At 39.1% G+C, this 19,948-nt stretch overlaps 1 protein-coding gene and 1 pseudogene across 2 annotated transcripts in view; one reads left to right on the top strand and one right to left on the bottom strand.

Annotated features, from left to right (window-relative positions):
- Positions 1–19,948, bottom strand: part of UBE2R2 (ubiquitin conjugating enzyme E2 R2) — a 114,355-nt gene that overhangs the window by 69,767 nt on the left and 24,640 nt on the right. The window lies entirely within an intron of this gene.
- LOC122204952 lies at positions 9,480–10,813 on the top strand (annotated as a pseudogene).

Raw genomic sequence — 19,948 nt, 5'->3', positions numbered from 1 at the left:
CACCCTATCTCATTATGGTAGAGTTTGACTCACCACCAACCAGATAATCATCCTAAACATTCTGAAATATGACCTTCCAGATTTAGATCACATTTTAACACTTTAATATACCATTATATTAAAATAAAATCAAACTACATCATTTATACCAATGTAATATATATGCATATAGTTTTATATCTGAATGCATACCATCATTAGCCATTGAATAAAATAATAAACTATGAATCCATACAAACATAAATAAATTGAAAGCTGAGTAGGAACTGAATGTTTATATAGCTTCAAAATAGTTTCCCACAAAATACTTATCCACTACAAAGGAGAAGAGTAACTTTATAGAAACCTGACATATCTTCTAAGTGACCAAAATGAACATCCTCAGTAATGAAACAAATCACAATCATATGCCACCTGAAATAAACATGAGGAAACATTACTAACTCAAATTGAGGGATATTCTACAAAATAGGTGTCCTATAACCATCAAACCCATCAAGGGCATTAAAGTCTAGAAAAACACAAGAAATTATTAGAGTCTGAGATAGATTATAGGGACACAACTAAAAGCAAAAGCAACACATGATTCTGAATTCTTCTACTACAAAGAACAGTATTAAGAAAATTGGCAAAATTGAATGGGGCTTGAGGATTAGATGGTACTAATGCCTCAACATTAATTTCTTAATTGTTAATAGTTATATTGAGATTATACAGAATAATATTGTTTGTAGAAAATAAACTAAAATATTTAGAGAAATGGTGGGAAATTAGACACTGAGAATTTACTATCAAATGGTTCAGGAAGAAAGTTCTTGGAGCTTTTCTCCAAGTTTGTCATTGTTAAAAAAAATTTTTAAGTGATTCTTATGAGTGCCTATCAAAGAATATTCATAAATACATTAGAATGGTTGCCTAAGAGGGGGGTGCCTGGGTGGCTCAGTCAGTTAAGCATCCAACTCTTTAGCTCAGGTCTTGATCTTACAGTCCTGAGTCCAAGCCGCATGTTGGGCCCAGTGCTGGCTCCATGCTGGGCCTGAAGCCTGCTTAAAAAAAAAAAAAAAGAAAAAGAAAAAGAATGGTTGCCTAAGGAAAAAGAGGGAAGGAGAAGTGGGAATGGGAATAAAAAGAAATGGCTGCATACAAACCTACCTACCAACTACCACCAAACAAACAAGAAAAGGTCTGGTATGGGCAAAATAATGATAAAGAGCCATGAACTGACGAGTATGATTATCAACACTAGGAACAACAACAAAAAACTGGTTTAAATAAATACTGGCAATATGTGACTGAGTCTGGGGGTAGAATTCACCTCAGGCATGGCTTTACGCTGAAAGTAAACATGGAGGCAACCAAAGACTCACTTACTCTTCACTTCTAAAACAGCTGAAAGAGACTGCTTTTGGGAGTAGGGATGGATACATATAAAACTATATATATTTTAATTATTTTTGTAAATGAAAATTAAATTTAATTAAAAGGAAAAAAGCAAGTGTCAAATCAGTAATATGACGGCAGTAAGAAATCTGGATTAGCAGGATTTGGAGGGACAGGGAAATTTTAAGAGGTTAAGAGTAAGCCAGAAGTCAGGAATCCAGATCAGCAGGTCAGTGCCGTCATCAGACACCAGGACTGAGAAGAAATTTGTTATTGCAAAGGGCATCTAAACCGTCATGAGTTCTGTAGCTCATGACGCCAGCTGCAATCAGAGCACAGCTGGTCTGGTATTATGAGATGAAGAGTAAATACAAGTGACTGAGAAATGAAGTAACTAATGCCACCCTCGTTACCAGTTTCTGATGTAACTGTCCTTGCAGCTATTGCCACTTTTCGACACCCACAGAATCAATGCATCCCTAACTCCCAGGAACAACCTCTGGGCTCCAACCTCTTTCCCCCAGCCCAAATGCCAGCATGTGCTCCAACTCTAATTCTGAAGTTCTTGTTCTAAAAGTATATTTCGTTTCTTCTTGCAATGGCCAATGTCTTTCTGAAGGCTATACTGTTCCAAATTCCAGCAGCAGGGGTCTATCTGATCCCCTCATGAGACAACATCCTGACAAACTGTCTTGTCTGAACATCCAGCTATCCTGCTTTGGGAGGCTTGGGCAAAATACAATTAAGACAGACAGACTTAATAAGCTACAAAATCAGGAATACAGACTAATCTGTATTAGACCTTGGACTACTAAACGCCCTGTGAGCCTTAGTTTCCCCACATATATAGAACTGTCCAGTAATATACCGCATGGGATTGCTATAAGAAATAGTGCAGTAGCAGCTCTTAGTGAGTGCTTACTATGTGCCAGGCACTGTTCTAAATTCTTTACATGTTAATTCACTTAATTCTTTTTTTTTAATGTTTGTTTATTTTTGAGAGGTGGAGAGGGGCAGAGAGAGGAGGGAACACAGGATCCAAAGCAGGTTCTGTGTGGACAGCAGTGAGCCTGATACGGGGTTCAAACTCACAAATGGTGACATCATGACTGAGCCGAAGTAGTACACTCAACTGACTGAGCCACCCAAGAGCCCCTATTAATTCATTTAATTCTTAAAACAACCCTGTGAGGCAGGTATTGTCATCAAACTCCTTATTACAAAGAGGAAAATGAATAAAAAGAGTTTTAGAAACCTGCACAAGGTCATACAGCTAGTAATTAACGGAAGTCTGGATATTACATATATGTATATTCCCCTTAGCACAGGGCATGGCACATGTTAACCTCTTCATAAACAGTAGCTATAGGTGCCTGGGTGGCTCAGTTGGCTAAGCATAAACAGTAACTGTCATTATCTTTGTTAATTCTCTGTTGAATTATACAATTTTCTCAGATTAAGACTCCTTAGCCTGGGAGGCGCCTGGGGGGGCTCAGTTGGTTAAGTGTCTGACTCTTGATTTCGGCTCAGATCATGGTCTGCACCAATAGCATGAAGCCTGCTTGGGATTCTCTCTCCCCCCACACCCCTCTGCCCCTCTCCTACTCATGCTCTCTCTCAAAATAAATAAATAAACTTAAAAAAAAGAAAAAAATCCTATTTGAAATAGCAACAATAAAAAACAATTACTTAGCAATAAAATTGAATGTACAAGATTAATATGTAAAGAAAAAGGATGAGGATACTCTTTAAAGACAAGGAAAGTACATAGTAAGTAAAAAAAGGGGTGCTGCAAGTTAAGCATGATACCGTGAAAATGGTATCTAGACACAGACATTACACCCTTCACAAAAATTAACTAAAAATAGACCATAGACATAATGCAAAACACAAAACCATAAACTAGAACATAACACAGGAGAAAAATCCAGATATCCTTGGATTTGGCAATAAATTTTTAGATATAATGCCAAAGGCCCAAAAGAAAGAACTGATAAGTTGGACTTAATTAAAATTAAAAAGAGTTCTGTGTAAGATGCTGACAAGAGAATGAGAAGACAAGCCATACACTGGGAGAAAATACTGGTGTAAGACACATGTAATAGGGCTGCCTGGCTGGCTCAGTTAGTGGAACATGTGACTTTTGATCTTGGGGCTGTGACTTCAAGCCCCACGTTGGGCATAGAAAATACATTTAAAAAAAAAAAAAAGGCACATGGGATAAAAGACTACTCCAAAATATACAAAGAACTCTTAAAGCTCAACAATAAGAAAATAACATGATTTAAAAACAGGTAAAAGATCTGAACAGAACTCTAAGGACACACAGATAGCAAATAAACATATGAAAAGATTTCTCAACATTACACATCATTACAATTACAAATTAAAACAATGAAATTCCACTAACACCTATTAGAATGGTTAAGATCCAAAATACTGAAAAAATCAAATGCTGACGAGGATGTGGAACAACTAGAACTCTTATTCATTGCTGGTGGGAATGTAAAATGATATAGCCACTGTGTTGGGCAGACTCTTACAATTAAACATACTCATACAATCTAGCAATCATGTTCTTTGGTATTTAAAACCCAAATCATTTAAGGGGCCCCTGGGTGGCTCAGTCAGTTGGGCGTCCAACTTCAGCTCGGGTCCTATCTCATGGTGCTTGAGTTCGAGGAGCCCCACATTGGGCTCTGTGCTGGCAGCTTGGAGCCTGGAGCCTGCTTGGGGTTCTGTGTCTCCCTCTCTCTCTGCCCCTCCACTGCTTGTACTCTATCTGTCTCTCTCTCAAAAATCAATAAAAAACAAACAAAAAACCCAAATCAGTTGAAAACTTATGTCCACACAAAAACCTGTACATAAATATTAACAGCAGCCTTATTAATAACTGCCAAAATTTGAAGCAACCAAGATGTGCTTAGTTGGGTAAATGGAAGCAAACTATGGTATATCCAGACAATGTATTATTACTGAATGCTAAAAAGAAATGAGCTATCAAGCCACTAAAAGTCATGGAGGATCTAAAATGTCTATTACTAAATAAGAGCCAATGTGAAAGGCTAAACACCAAATGATTCTAACTATATGGCATTCTGAAAAAGACAAAACAATAGAGATAGAAAAAAATCAGTGGTTGGGGGTGGGAGGGATGAACAGAAAACCACAAAGGATTTCCAGGACAGTGAAAATACTCTGTATTAAGGATCATACATGTCATTACACATTTGTGAATGCGCAATGCCAAGAGTGAGCCTGAATGTGAAATGGGACAGTAGGTGATTGTGAGGTGTCAATGTAGGTCCACCAACTATAACAAACGTACCACTATGGGAGAAGGTGGGAGAAACTGATAACGGGGAAGGCTATGCAACTCATGGGGTCAGTTGTATATGGGAAATCTCTGTACCTTTCTCCCAATTTTGCTGTGAACCTTAAACTGTTCTAAAAAAAAAAAAAAAAATAGTCTTAAAAAAAAAAAAAATACAGGGACACCTGGGTGGCTCAGTCAGTTAAGCATCTGACTCTTGAGTTCGGCGAAGGTCATAATCTTACGGTTCATGAGATGGAGCTCTGTGTAGCATGGAGCTCGCTTGGGATTCTCTCTCCCTCTCTCTTCACTCCTTCTCCACTGGCTGGCACACACACATGCTCTCTCTCTCTCTCTCTCTCAAAATAAATAAAATTTTAAAAAAATACAATTTACAAAAGAAAAAGAAAAAGAAAAAAAAAACAAATAAATAAGAGGTCTGAAAGATATATAAAAGAAGCTCTGAATAAATGAAAGGTCATAGAAAGATTTTAATATTGTTAAGATGTCAACTCTTTCCAAATTAACTGTTAGATGTAATGCAATGACTAAAAACAACAAACAAAAGGTACTAAACGAATTTTGGGGAGACCCAGCCAATTTGATCCAAAGGTTCCTACAAAAAATAAGGAAGAACAGCCATGAAATTTCTCAGGAAAAACAAAAATAATGAGTGGAAAATAACATTAATAGACATTAAAAATGTACTCTAAGCCAAAATAAGTCAAAGTAGGTAGAGATTAATGAACAAACAGAAACAGACCCAAGTAAATGGGAATTTGGATTATGATAAAGGTTGCATTACAACCAGTAGAAAAGAATAGATTATTCAGACTAACTTTTTGCTGTAAGTGCCCTTTTATACCTTATGAGTTTTGTACCAAGTTATCTTTTTTTAGTATTATAGATTGAAGTCATAGCTCCTATTTTTGCTCATCCTCAGACCCACTAAAAGTTAAAATATAGGATTTTTTTTTTAAAGCATACACCCACAAGGACAAAGACAATGCCCAAAGAGACAAAGCAATTAAATTTTGGACAGTAGAAAACAGATGGAAAAGAAACAAATTATTCCAACTGGCCAGAGAAAGCTGTCTTAAACTGGGAGTGGAAAAACAGAGAACCAACATTATACATACAACGACCTCCCCTCCCCCAAATCTTGAAAACTGGAAGCATCAAGTAGCTCTGGAAGTGGGAATAGGAGAGAGCTAAGAGAAGGAAGGCTGCCTGAAGGTTTCTTTATAAAGCAGTCAGCTTCTCAAATCCCCTCCCTGACTTATGCAGCTGGATGCTCTTGCCAGAAGACAGACGCTTTATTCTCTGGAGAAGGTCAAAGTCTTTGAGTTGGGTAACATCAGGCTCAGTGTAGGGTTGTAACTCCATGCTGCAATCAGGCAGTGGGCAGTAAGTAAAAGATAATATGCTATAACCTGACAACCCTAGTCATCTTCCTCAGGTGGCTCACAGATAGTTGGTAGTTAGTCTCTTACTCTCCAGACAGAAAACCGTTAAAGGCCTCCACTGAGGAAACTCACAGGCCCAAAAGAAAGGCCTAAAGATAGTGACATTAAGAGGTTCCATTAGAAAAAGGCTAGCCAGATCATATGTTAAAAGTTGCCTGGGGCGCCTGGGTGGCGCAGTCGGTTAAGCGTCCGACTTCAGCCAGGTCACGATCTCGCGGTCCGTGAGTTCGAGCCCCGCGTCAGGCTCTGGGCTGTCCGTGAGTTCGAGCCCCGCATCAGGCTCTGGGCCGATGGCTCGGAGCCTGGAGCCTGTTTCCGATTCTGTGTCTCCCTCTCTCTCTGCCCCTCCCCCATTCATGCTCTGTCTCTCTCTGTCCCAAAAATAAATTAAAAAAAAAAAAAAAAAAAAAAAAAAAGTTGCCTGCCATCCATGCACTCAGAACTTGGCCAGCTTTTTGGTCACTCAGATATTAAACAGGAGACAATTCTCCTTCCAAGTAAGATACAGTAGGTCACAGACCAATGTTCTCACTGCAATGGTGCAAAGTGGCAGGGAGTGAGGGCAGTTTGCAAAAATCACATTTTTGGAAAGAATATGGAAAATGACAAAAGTAACAAGACCTATTTGAACTAAAATTTCAGAAAGAGGAAAGTCTTTCTTTTATAAGCCAGAAACAGATGGCCACTTTATTCATTTTCTTTTTCAGTGGTAGAGGGCATTTTGCCAATTGAGCAGGGGGAGGGGAGTGCTGAAAAAGGAGACTGGACATTGGTAGGGGGACTCTAAGAGAAAGAGAAATCAGTTTTTGGTGGTCACACAGGGTTGGAATGAAGGACAAGTGCTTAAAACACATGGACAATTTTCCCCTGGCTCTAGGGCATAGACACAAAAACACAATCTCCCTTCAGATTTTATAGCTGCATGGTGTCAGAGGTTTTATAAAAAGCTAACTCAGAACTTCTGAAGGACAGAATTCCATCTCCTGTAGTCATCCAAAGCTGAGAAGACATAAATTCACCTCTCTCAAAGAAAAGTCCAGAGGAGCATACCAGAAACACTAGGGCAACTAGAGATGAACTAAGTCTTACTAAACTGTAACCCAAGCCCCAGTCTAAATTAATCCTTGCCTGGTTTGAAAGGAACAGCCTGACAACCTATCTTCCTAACAGAGGGAAAGCACCTTTGGATAAAGATTACCTCTGCCTCTCTATGGTTCTTTTATATGCATTCTCCAACATATAATAAAAAACTGACATATAGAGAGGCAGAATAATGACTGATAATCAAGAGAGGAAAAAGGTATAGAAACAAATCCACAGATGACCCAAGTATTCGAGTTAGTAGCCAAGGTCTTTAAAATGCCAAAGATTAGTATGTTAAAAGAAAATAGAGAAAAAGATGTGAATTAATTTTTAAAATAAACTTCACCAAATAACTTGAATCTAGTTTAAAAAGTCTAAACCTGAAATAGAGTATCTAGAACTGGGGACTCACTGGGTAGATTTAACTGCAGATTTGGAACAGCATCAAACAGGATTAGTGAACTCAAATTCAGGTCAATAAAATGTTCACAGTGAAGCACAGAACAGGAAAAAAAAAAAAAAAAAAAGGACAGAACAGAGTGTAGGAGATAGGTAGGACCTAATTACAAAAGGTCTAATCTATAAATGGAGATGAGAGAGACAGAACAAGGTAAAAGCAATATACAAAGACATAATGGCTAAGAATTTTCCAAAACTGATGAACCACACACAAATTTAAGAAGCTCAGTGAACTGGGGTACCTGGGTAGCTCAGCCGATTTAGCGCCAGACTCTTTAAATGTTTATTTTTGAGAGAGAGAGAGAGAGAGAGAGAGAAAGAGAGACAGTGAGCGAGCACAAGTGGGGAGGTGCAGAGAGAGAGAGAGGGCGACAGAGGATGTGAAGTGGAATCCACACTGACAGCAGAGAGCCTAATGCAGGGCTTGAACTTGCAAACCATGAGATCATGATCTAAGCCACCCAGGAGCCCCTTGATTTGGGCTCAGGTCATGATCTTATGGTTCGTGGGTTCAAGCCCTGCATTGGGCTCCGTGCTGACGGTGCAGAGCTTGCTTGGGATTCTCTCTCTCTCTCTGTCCCTCCCCCACTCATGCACGTGCACTTGTGCTCTCTCTCTCAAAATAAACTTAATAAAAAAAAAAAGCTCAGTGAACCAAAAGCAGGATAAATGCCAAGAAAACCACATCTAAGCACACCATAAAATGTTGAAAACAAAGAGAGAATCTTAAAAGTAGCCAGAAGAAAAAAAGACATTATCTTAAAGTGGCAATAATAGTACTGATAGCTGACTTGTCAAAAGGAATTCAGGAAGCCAATACATATACAATGGAATATTATTCAGCCATAAAAGAAAATCCTGCTGTTTGGGAGAAGATGGATGAACACTGAGGGCATTATGCTAAGTAAAGTTAAGTCAGACAGAGAAATACAAATACTGTATTATCTCACTTAGTTGTGGAATCTAAAAAAGCCAAAGTCACAGAAACAGAGAGTTGATTGATTGGTGGTTGCCAGGGCTTTGGGATGGGGGCGAGAGTGGGGGTGGGGATGGGGATGTTGGTCAAAGGGTACAAACTTCCAGTTGTAAGATGAGTAAGTTCTAGGGATCAAATGTATAGCATGGGGGCTATAGTTAACAACAATGTACTTGAAAGCTGCTAAGAGAGTGGATCATAAACATTCTCACCACCATAACAACAAAAACCTGGTAATTATGAGAGATAAAGGATATGTTAACTAACCACGTTGTGGTAATCATTTTGCAATATAATTGCACTGCACACCGTAAACTTTTACGTAACTTAAAGTTATATGTCCATTTTATCTCAATAAAGCTAGGGGAAAAAAGAAATTAAGGAAGCCAGAAAACAAGAAAATGATGATTTTGGAATACTGAAAGCTTCTTCTCTGGCCCACCCCCACCCTCCCACCAAAAAAGCTACAATTCTACACCCAGAAAAAAAAAAAAAAAAAAAAAAAAACAAAAAAAAAACTTCAAAAAATAAAGATGTTTTCAGGCAAACGAAAGCAGAGATAAATTGTTGCCAGCAAATCTGCACTACATAATTTATTGAAAGCAAGTTCCTCATGCTGAAGGAAAACATCTAAGATAAAAGTACCACTGCAGGGGCACCTGGATGGATCAGTCAGTTGAGCATCCAACTCTTGATTTTGGCTCAGGTCATGATCTCACGGTTCATGGGATCAAACCTGCTGTCAGGCTCTGCGCTGACAACATGGAGCCTGCTTGGGATTTTCTCTCTCCCTTTCTCTCTGACCCTGCCCCATTCGCACTCTCTCTCTCTCTCTTTCAAAATAAATAAGTAAACAAAAAAACAAAAAAAGTACCCTGCAAGAACTGATGAAAAACAGTTGAAAGGGAAATATGTGGTTAAATACAAAGAATATTTGCGATGCCTAAAAACACATAAAATTCAAATTTCACTCTTTTTTCTGGGCCACCGATATGCCATCCAGACTGAGGAAGACCCAGAAACTTCAGAGCCACGTGAGCCAGGGCCACGTGAGCCACGGCCACCGCTGCATCGGCAAGCACCGGAAGCACCCAGGAGGCCGGGGTAATGCTGGTGGCATGCATCACCACAGGATCAACTTTGACAAATATCATCCAGGTTACTTTGAAAAAGTTGGTATGAGACATTACCACTTCAAAAGGAACTAGAGCTTCTGCCCAACTGTCAACCTTGATAAACTGTGGACCTTGGTGAGTGAGCAGAAACAGGTAAATGCTGCCAAAAATAAGACTGGAGCTGCTCCTATCATTGATGTGGTGCAATCGGGCTACTACAAAGTTTTGGGAAAGGGAAAGCTCCCCAAACAGCCTGTCATTGTGAAGGCCAAATTCTTCAGTAGAAGAGCTGGGGAGAAGATTAAGAGTGTGGGGGGAGCCTGTGTCCTGGTAGCCTGAAGCCTGAAGCCACATGGAGAGAGGTTCATTAAATACTAACAAGTACTTTTCAAATAAAAAAAAAAAAATTCAAATTTCAATATCCATAAAATAAAGTTTTATGGGAACACCATCACACTCATTTTTTTATGATTGGCTTGGCTGTTCTAATGCTGCAATGCAGAGTTGAGTAGCTGCAATAGAGACTATGTGGTGCCCTCTCACACTGCTGCATCACGGTGCACTATAAATTGCAGTGATGTAGTTGTAACTGACAGCGTGGAGTGTCACACATACTGCTGTACATGACATTTTAATTTTATTTATGAGTGCATAACCCATCATGTCAAAACAAGAAAGTGCACTTTAAATGTCACACATCAAGGCACAGTGGAGTATGTTTTGTCATCAAATTAGATGGCAAAGCATTGTCTTTATTATGTAATGACACTATAACTATGCTAAAAGAATACAACATATAGAGACATTACCAGATTGTACTCATCATAAGAGTTCCCAACTCACAGGAAAGCATTAGAAAATCAGAAAATTTTAAATTATCTCATATTAATTTCTTCATAAAATGAAAAAATGAAACTGCAACCACACTATGTGTGTGAGTAGCTCATTTGTCAGCCTAGCAAGGAAAGCCATTTACTAATGGTGAGTTAATTAAATAATGTTTGATTACAGCAGTCAAGGAAATGTGTCTAGAGAAAACGAACTTGTTTAAGATTATTAGCCTTTCCAGAGAGAACAGTTGTTCAACCAAGTTGAGGATATTGGGAGCAATAGCAATAGTCAATTTAAAAACAAGGCAAATGATTTCTAGCAGGTTTCCTTGAATACAGGTGAGTTAACAGATGTTGCAGATTACTTATCAGTTATTTATTTGATCAATCAATACAGAGTTTGAGTAACTAAAAAATTAGCCTCTATGAATGCCTATGTGAAACTACTAGAGTAAAGAGTATTTTCAAACTTAAGAAATCATTAATTCAGTATAACCTGAAGTGGAATCTAAGAAATGCTACAAGCAATGGTGGTAAAATGTGTGTGGTAAGAAAAAGGCTTAGTGGGGACAAATTAACAAAACTTGTGAAAATGTAAAATGTATAAGGTATTTCAAGACTATGGTTATTCACTGTATTACTCAGCAGCAGGTATTCTCGGGAAAATATCTGAACCCATCATGTCTTATAGACCAGTAGTGCCAAAAGATAAATTTCATTTGCTTTCGGGGATTTCACCATCATTGGTTCCAAAACAGAAGCTGAATATCCTGACTTGCCCCACCGCTCAGCAGTTCCATGGCTTGGCAGTTTTACTGCCATTTTTTGAGCCCAAGGAATGGAGTCAACATTTTTCTAAAGAAAAAAAATCAGCCACAACCATTATTGTAGAACACCAAATGGATTTGAAAATTTAGCTTTTGCTGAAAACTTGGTTTCTTGATGAACTTAAAATTAGCAAAAGACTGCTTATATAAAAACACACTGCAGGTAAAGCCTAAAATATTTTAATAACTAAAGCTATTAGAATCGTATGTAATGGCAAACTGCTTATATGCTTCCTGTTCAGTCAAAAATTAAGGTCTCCATTCCCACACAAATTTGCAAAATATCTATTTTCTGAGCTCAAAGGACAATTTCAGCAGTGTTTTTGGACCCTAAGTAAAACAGAAAATTCATATTTTATTTTATTTTTTAATTTTCTTTTTATTTTTACATTTATTTATTTTTGATAGGCAGAGAGAGACAGAGCGCAAGTGGGGGAGGGGCAGAGAGACACAGAGACACAGAAGCCGAAGTGGGCTCCAGGCTCTGTCAGCACAGAGCCCTACACAGGGCTTGAACTCACAAACCGCAAGATCATGACCTGGGCCAAAGTTGGACGCTTAACCAACTGAGCCACCCAGGCGCCCCAGAAAATTCATATTTTAAAATCAATCCATGTATAACTGTGCAACTGAGGAGCTTCAACCTAACCTACAACTGGAAGTGACTAATCTGTACTATAATGATACACTGAAAGACAAATACCAAGAATCTAACAGAATTTTATAAATGCCTTCCAAGCGATAAATTATTTCAATTAAAATCATATACTCACGGATTGATGTTTGTATTTGGCAGTACCAATCTGTGTGTAGACTTTTTGAAAAGAAAATCTCATTTGAGATCAACATTAACAAATGAACAACTGCAATCAATCTTAATGATAATAGCTCTGAACCCCAATTAAGCATTATCTAACCCCCAAAATTAATTCCATTCTTCTCATTAGTAGACCTACATTATAAAAAATTATACTCAACTATTTACATTTTGAATTTTGTCAATAGGGTTTTGTGGAAGTTTGGTTTCTCTCGTTATGTAAGTAACTATGTAATAATAACTTTGATTTTTTCCTTCTGGCCTACAAAGCCTAAAATATCTGCTATCTGGCCTTTTACAGAAAAAGTATGTCAACCTCTGAACTATGTATATAGTTCCACTGAACTCTATAATTGCTTATAGAACTAAAAATAGGTGATTAAAAGAATACAGTATGTAATATCAATGTAATCTGATGGTATAGATAGATAGTACAGCTCTACAGAGGAAATGGAGATAGCATATGCAAAATAATTTATGCAACTGCTCAGCAATCATATGGCTAACAGTATTATTAGTATTGCTATTCTGAGACTACTGTATAATGTGGGATAAAACAAATGAGCAATTAATAATGTGCTATTTTAGGGGTGCCTGGGTGGCTCAGTCGGTTAAACATCCGACTTAGGCTCACTCAGGTCATGATCTCGTGGCTTGGGGGTTCGAGCCTCGTGTCGAGCTCTGTGCTGATAGCTCAGAGCCTAGAGTATGCTTCAGATTCTGTGTCTCCCTCTCTCTCTGCCTCTCCCCCACTCGCCCTCTGTCTCTCCCTCTCAAAAATAAACATTAAAAAAATAATGATGATGACATTTTAATCCGTTATTCCCTATATCCTTAAGAACAGAATTTTGGGTATGGGAAAAAGGATATATAGATGTCATATAAAAGAGATTAAGTCTTAAAATGTGTGTGTGTGTGGTTGTGTGTGGAAACAGATGTACATACATCACTCCTCTAACTCTGTCTTAGACAAAATGATAACTCAGCAATGCACATACCTAATGCCCAGATGACATTCTCAAATATCATTTTCCACTAATAACTAGGGTGTCTTGGAGAAACCAGGTGGTTACCAATCTGGAGCAGGAAATGTAAAAGATAAGCCTCAAACACTTGGTCATACCCTATAGCAAGAATGCTATAAAGAACACCTGGAGTGGATCAAGTTATTCAAGAGCTAATGTAGTAGGCTTCAATTGGCCAACAGTAGGACAATCTGAGAATCAATAATGTTAATAATTACCATTGATTAAAACCCATCAGATGTTTGAATTCCTAAATTCACAATAACACTATTTTAAAAATAGTTCTTAGAGGATAATAGGGAACTAATCTGCTATCTTGAAAGAGATAAAGACATAGAACCAAGTATGTATCCTGTAGCTCTGGATAACTAGTAGATAAGCAGAAACATCTCTTTTTTTTTTTTTTAATTTTTTTTTTTTTAACGTTTATCTATTTTTGAGACAGAGAGAGACAGAGCATGAACAGGGGAGGGGCAGAGAGAGGGAGACACAGAATCCGAAACAGGCTCCAGGCTCTGAGCGGTCAGCACAGAGCCCGACGCGGAGCTCAAACTCACGGACCGCAAGAACATGACCTGAGCCGAAGTCGGACGCTCAACCGACCAAGCCACCCAGGCGCCCCTAGTTGGGATACTTTTATTAAGAGATGTTTCTCTGGGGCGCCTGGGTGGCTTGGTCGGTTAAGCGTCCGACTTCGGCTCAGGTCATGATCTCGCGGTCCATGAGTTTGAGCTCCGCGTCGGGCTCTGTGCTGACCGCTCAGAGCCTGGAGCCTGTTTCAGATTCTGTGTCTCCCTCTCTCTCTGCCCCTCCCTGTTCATGCTCTGTCTCTCTCTGTCTCAAAAATAGATAAACGTTAAAAAAAATTAAAAAAAAAAAAAAGTATCCCAACTAATAAATAAAAAAGAAATAACAGAATGTTACTGTTTTGCAACTATCAATAATTTAATTGATCTGGGCATTAAGCCCAACTGCTAACATGACAATAAGAGAGAAAACCAGTAACATAACTCCTGATTAAAGAACACAATACTGCCTACAGCAATGCCTAAAGGACTGAACCACAGTCTGACCAAGGCTGTGAATCCAGCTACCAATTTGTAATAAACACAGAGGATGAAGGAACATGCTTAACTGCAACATGAGACGTGCAATCAGTAAAATTCAAACTTTGGCCAGGGTTCTTCAAGAGAAAAAAATGTAAAGAAAGAGGCAGAGGGGTAAACTGTAATTTAAAAAAAACTTTAAAAACCCGAAATTTTAAAAAATGAGTAACATGATAGTCTATGAATGCATACTTGGTGATAAAACTATAAAGAATAAGGAAATGATTAAGAGTCAGAACAATGGTTATCTGGGAAGGGGAGGGGGAAGAGGTTATAATCAAAACGGGACATGGGAAGGATTCCTGGATAGCTGAAAAATAGTTCTATTTTTTGACCTGGGTGCTGTAGTCTCATGAATATTTGCCTTATTTAAAAAAAAAAAAAGGGGGGGGGGGGGTTGAGAGGGCACCTAGGTGGCTCAGTCAGTTTAGCAACTGACTTCAGCTCAGGTCATGAACTGTTTGTGAGTTCAAGTCCCACATCGGGCTCTGTGCTGACAGCTCAAGGACTGAAGCCTGTTTCAAATTCTGTGTTTCCCTCTCTCTTTGTCCCTCTCCCACTCACACTCTGTTTGTCTCTCTCTCAAAAATAAATATTAAAAAGGTGGGGGGTGCCTGGTGGCTCAGTTGGTTAAGCATCCGACTTGAGCTCAGGTCATGATCCTGTGGTCCGTGAGTTCCAGCCCCACGTTGGGCTCTGTGCTGACAGCTCAGAGCCTGGAGCCTGCTTTGGATTCTGTGTCCCACACTCCTCTCTGCCCCTCCCTACTCATGCTCTGTCTCGCTCTGTCTCTCATAAATAAATGTTAAAAAAAAAATTTTTTTTAATTAAAAAAAGAAAAAAAGTGGGGTGCTTGGGTGGCTCAGTCAGTTGAGTGTCCGACTTCGGCTCAAGTCATGATCTCACGGTTTGTGGGTTCATGCCCCGTGTCGGGCTCTATCTCCACTTGCACTTTGTCTGTGTCTGTCTCTCCCTCTCTCTCAAAAATAAATATTTTTAAACAAGAAAAGGTAAAAAAGGGGGGGGGGGCACCTGGGTGGCTCAGTCAGTTAAGCATCAACTTCGGTTCAGGTCATGATCTCGCAGTTCCTGAGTTCGAGCCCCATTTCCGGGCTGACAGCTCAGAGCCTAGAGCCTGCTTTGGGTTCTAGCTCCCTCTCTGCTCCTCTCTCTCTCTCTCTCTCTCTCCTCTCTCTCTCTCTCTCTCTCTCTCACACACACACACACACACACACACACATACACACACTCTTTTTCTCTCATAAATATTTTTTTTTAAAAGTGTGCATGTGTTTGAGATTTTCTGCTTATTTTACAAGGATTAAATATGTAAAACAACAATACTATTATTGCCTTAGAGGTTTATAAGACATGTGTAACTAAAGTGTGATATCAGTAGCACAAAGGGTAAGGAGGACAGACTGGAATTCAATTGTTATGTGGGTCTCACTTTTTTTGAAAAGCACTAACTCAGACTAAAATGTAGTAAGTTAAGAATGCAGGGGTGTGTGGGTGGCTCAGTGGTTAAGCATCTGACTCTTGATTTTGGCTCATGTCAAAATTCATGGTTCGTGGGATGGAGCCCCACATTGGGCTCTGCACGGACAGTGCTCAGCCTGCTTGGGATTCTCTCTCTCCCTCTCTCTCTCTGCCCCTCCCCTACCTGTACACATGTGCACTCTCTCTCAAAATATATAAACTTAAAAAAAATAAAGTATGCAGACTGAGGGGCACCTGGCTGGCTCAGTCAGAAGAGCATGCAACTCTTGATCTCTGGGTCATGAGTTTGAGTTCCACCTTGGGTATAGAGATTACATACATACATACATACATACATATTTAAAAAAAAAAAAAAAAAGGAATGCAGATTGAAATATCTAGGGCAGTGGTTCTTAACCAGGGACAATTTTACCCTCCAAGGAGACATCTTGTAATGCTTGAAGACTGGTTGTCACAACTGAGAGACGGCTGCTACAGGTACCTAGTGGGTAGCAGCCAGGGATGCTGCTAAACATCATACAACACACAGGATAGCCCCCTACCCCACAACAAAAAAATCACTGGCTCCAAATGTCAATTGTGTTAAAGTTGAAAAACTCTGATTTAGGATAACTGCTAAAAACAATTATAAGAATGTATAACAAAGAAGAAAAAATGGAATAATTTCACTTACATGAAGTTGAAAAATAGGCAAAACTAAATTATGATAAAAATCATCAAAATAATCAGTGGCTATAGGGTATTTTAAAGTTTATTTATTTTGGGGGGGGGGGGTGGAGACAGAATCCCAAGCGGGCTCTGCACTGCCAACACAGAGCCCAATGTGTGGTTCGAACTCACAAACCGTGAGATCATGCCCAGAGCTGAAACCAATAAAACCAAGAGTCAGACGCTTAACTTACTGAACCATCCGGGTGGCCCCTAGGTTTTGTGTGTTTGTTTTGTTTTGTTTTTTAAGTAAGCTGTATGCCCATTGTGCAGCTTCAACGCAGAACCCTGAGATAAAGAGTTGCATGCTTTACCAACTGAGCCAGCCAGACACCCCTAATTAATGGTTTAGAGGAGTGAGGGTACAGACTTGGAAGGGGTACAAGAGTGCCTTTTGGAGCACTAAAAATGTTTTCTCTCGTTCTAGGCATACACTTTACTGTATATTAAACCTCAACTGAAAAAACAAAAAACAAAAAACAAAAAAAAAGACTACTGAGCAGATAACCAAAGATTACCAGACTTAAGGTAAAGTCTTTAACATGAATCTTTCTTATCAAAAACAACCTGGGGGGCTCCTGGGGGGCTCAGTCGGTTGAGCGTCCGACTTCGGCTCAGGTCATGATCTCACAGCTCATGAGTTCGAGCACTGCGTCAGCCTCAGAGCCTGGAGCCTACTTCGGATTCTGTGTCTCCCTCTCTCTCTGCCCCTAACCCACTCACATTCTGTCCCTGTCTCTCTCAAAAATGAATAAACATTAAAAAAAAATTAAAAAAAAAAAAACGTGGAAGAAACAGTCTATGAGGGAAAAATAAGCTTAAAAAAATAAATCACCATCTACCGCTACATAAAAATATACAATGTCTTCAGAAAGTTCGGAGAAAACACTGCAACCAAGACTCAAAAACAATGTTATTTTTAAAAATCAGGTATCAAGATAGAACTCTTTAAATAAAAACAGCAGAGATAAACATACAGAAATTCTACTCTTAGGTATTCTATTTACCCAAGAGATAAAAATGAATGTCCACTAAAAGACCTTAACAAAAATGTTCATAACAGCTTTATTCCAAGTAGCAAAAACTGGAAAAATGCCTATCAAACAGAGAAAGAGATAAACAAATTAGGGTATATTGATACAATGGAATACTACTCATCCAAAGGAACAAACTACATGTAACATATGTGAATCTCAAAAACAATATGTTGAAGAAAAGCAGCCAAACCCAGCAATACATACTGTATGATTTCATTTACATAAATCTCTGAAACAGGCAAAAATAAAAGCTATAGTGATAGCAAACAAGAGTAGCTGCCTGGGATGATGTGGGGGAAAATTACTGGGAAGGGGTATGAAGGAACTGTCTGGAATTACGGAAATGTTCTATAATTTCACAGAGGTGGTGACTAAATGGGATTTGTCAAAATTAATCAAGCCACACCCTTAAAATCAGTACATTTTATTGTATGTAAATTATACTAAAAATGCTACATAAAACAAAAATGAATAACTCCACAGAAGGGGTGAAAGATAAAGGTGAGTTAATTATTTCTTTTTAAGTTTATTTATTTTGTGACAGAGTGTGAGCGGGGAGAGGGGCAGAGATAGGGAGAGAAAGAATCGCAAGTAGGCTCCTCGCTGTGAGCAGGAAGACCAACAAGGGGCTCATACAAACTGTGAGATCATGACCTAAGCCACAATCAAGACCCAGATGCCTAACCAGCTGAGCCATTCAGGCACCCAAGATTTTTTTTTTTTTTTTTTTAAAGTAATCTCCACACCCAGTGTGGGGCTCAAACTTACAACCCTGAGATCAAGAGCCACATGCTCCTCCTACTGAGTCAGCTAAGCACTCCAGGTGAGGTAATTTTTTTAAAGTTTTTATTTATTTTGAGAGAGAGAGAGAGAGAGAGACACAGAGAGAGAGACAGAGAGAAGGGGGGGGGCCATGAGTGGGGAAGGGACAGAGAGAGAGGAAGAGAGACAGAATCCCAAGCAGACTCCACACTGTCAGTGCATGAATTTTATTCTGCATAGTTGCCTCATGAGATCATAATCTGAGCTGAAATCAAGAGTAAAAGTATAAAAACATGGGGCACCTGGCTGGCTCAGTGAGATCATGCAACTCTTGATCTTGGGGTAGTGAGTTCAAGCCCCACATTAAGGGTAGAGATTACTTAAAAAAACAATAAATAATAACAAAAATAAAAATACAAAGAAACTGAAAATCAGATAAAAAGACTTTTTTTTTTTTTTTTTTTTTTTTTTTTTGACAGGGAGACAGTGAGTGTAAATAAAGGAGGGGCAGAAGGGGAGAGAGAGAGAATCAGCAGGTTCCATGCCCAGCAGACAGTGAGAGATCATGACCTGAGTTGACATCAAGAATTGGATGCTTGGGGCGCCTGGATGGCTTGGTCGGTTAAGCATCCGACTTCGGCTCAGGTCATGATCTCACGGTCCGTGAGTTCGAGCCCCGCGTTGGGCTCTGTGCTGACAGCTCAGAGCCTGGAGCCTGTTTCAGATTCTGTGTCTCCCTCTCTCTCTGCTCCTCCCTGTTCATGCTCTGTCTCTCTCTGTCTCAAAAATAAATAAACGTTAAAAGAAAAAAAATTTTTTTTTAAATAAAAAAAAAAAAAGAATTGGATGCTTAACCAACTGACCCACTCAGGCACCTCAAAGACAATGTAAATTAGAGATTAATCCAGGCAATCCAACATCCACGTAACAGGCACTTCCAAAAGATAACAGCAAAAAAAATTTATAGGAGAAATATCATTGAAATGAATCAAGAAAATTTTTCAATGCTGAAGAACACGAGTTTCCAGATTAAAAGTACCCATAGCAATGTGAAATTTCAGAACAGTGGGAACACAAAGATGATCTTGCAAATTTCCAGAAGAAAAGAATTCACATATAATGGGCAGGATTTAGATGGTTCTGAATTTCAAAAAGCCCTTTTGGAACCAAGAAGATAATAGAGCAATAGCCTCAAAATTCTAAAGCTATGTGATTTCCAATCTAGAATTCTATACCCTGCCAAGCAACTCAAATTCAGTAAGAGCTCAAGTTAGAATAAGAGCTCTAGAGGCACCTGGGTGGCTCAGTCGGTTGAGTGTCCGACTTCGGCTCAGGTCATGATCTTGCAGTTTGTGAGTTCGAGCCCCACATCAGACTCTGTGCTGACAGCTCAGAGCCTGGAGCCTGCTTCAGATTCTGTATCTCCCTCTCTCTCTGCCCCTTCCCCGCTCATGCTCTCTGTCTCTCAAAAATGAATAAACGTTAAAAAAAATTAAAAAAAAAAAAGAAGAGCTCAAAAATTCATGTGCTATGCACACCTCCTC

Source organism: Panthera leo, chromosome D4 (genome assembly GCF_018350215.1).
Source record: "Panthera leo isolate Ple1 chromosome D4, P.leo_Ple1_pat1.1, whole genome shotgun sequence".
NCBI classification, from domain to species: Eukaryota; Metazoa; Chordata; class Mammalia; order Carnivora; family Felidae; genus Panthera; species Panthera leo.
Note: the sequence above shows the minus strand (reverse complement) of the source record. Positions and strands in the feature narration are given on the sequence as shown.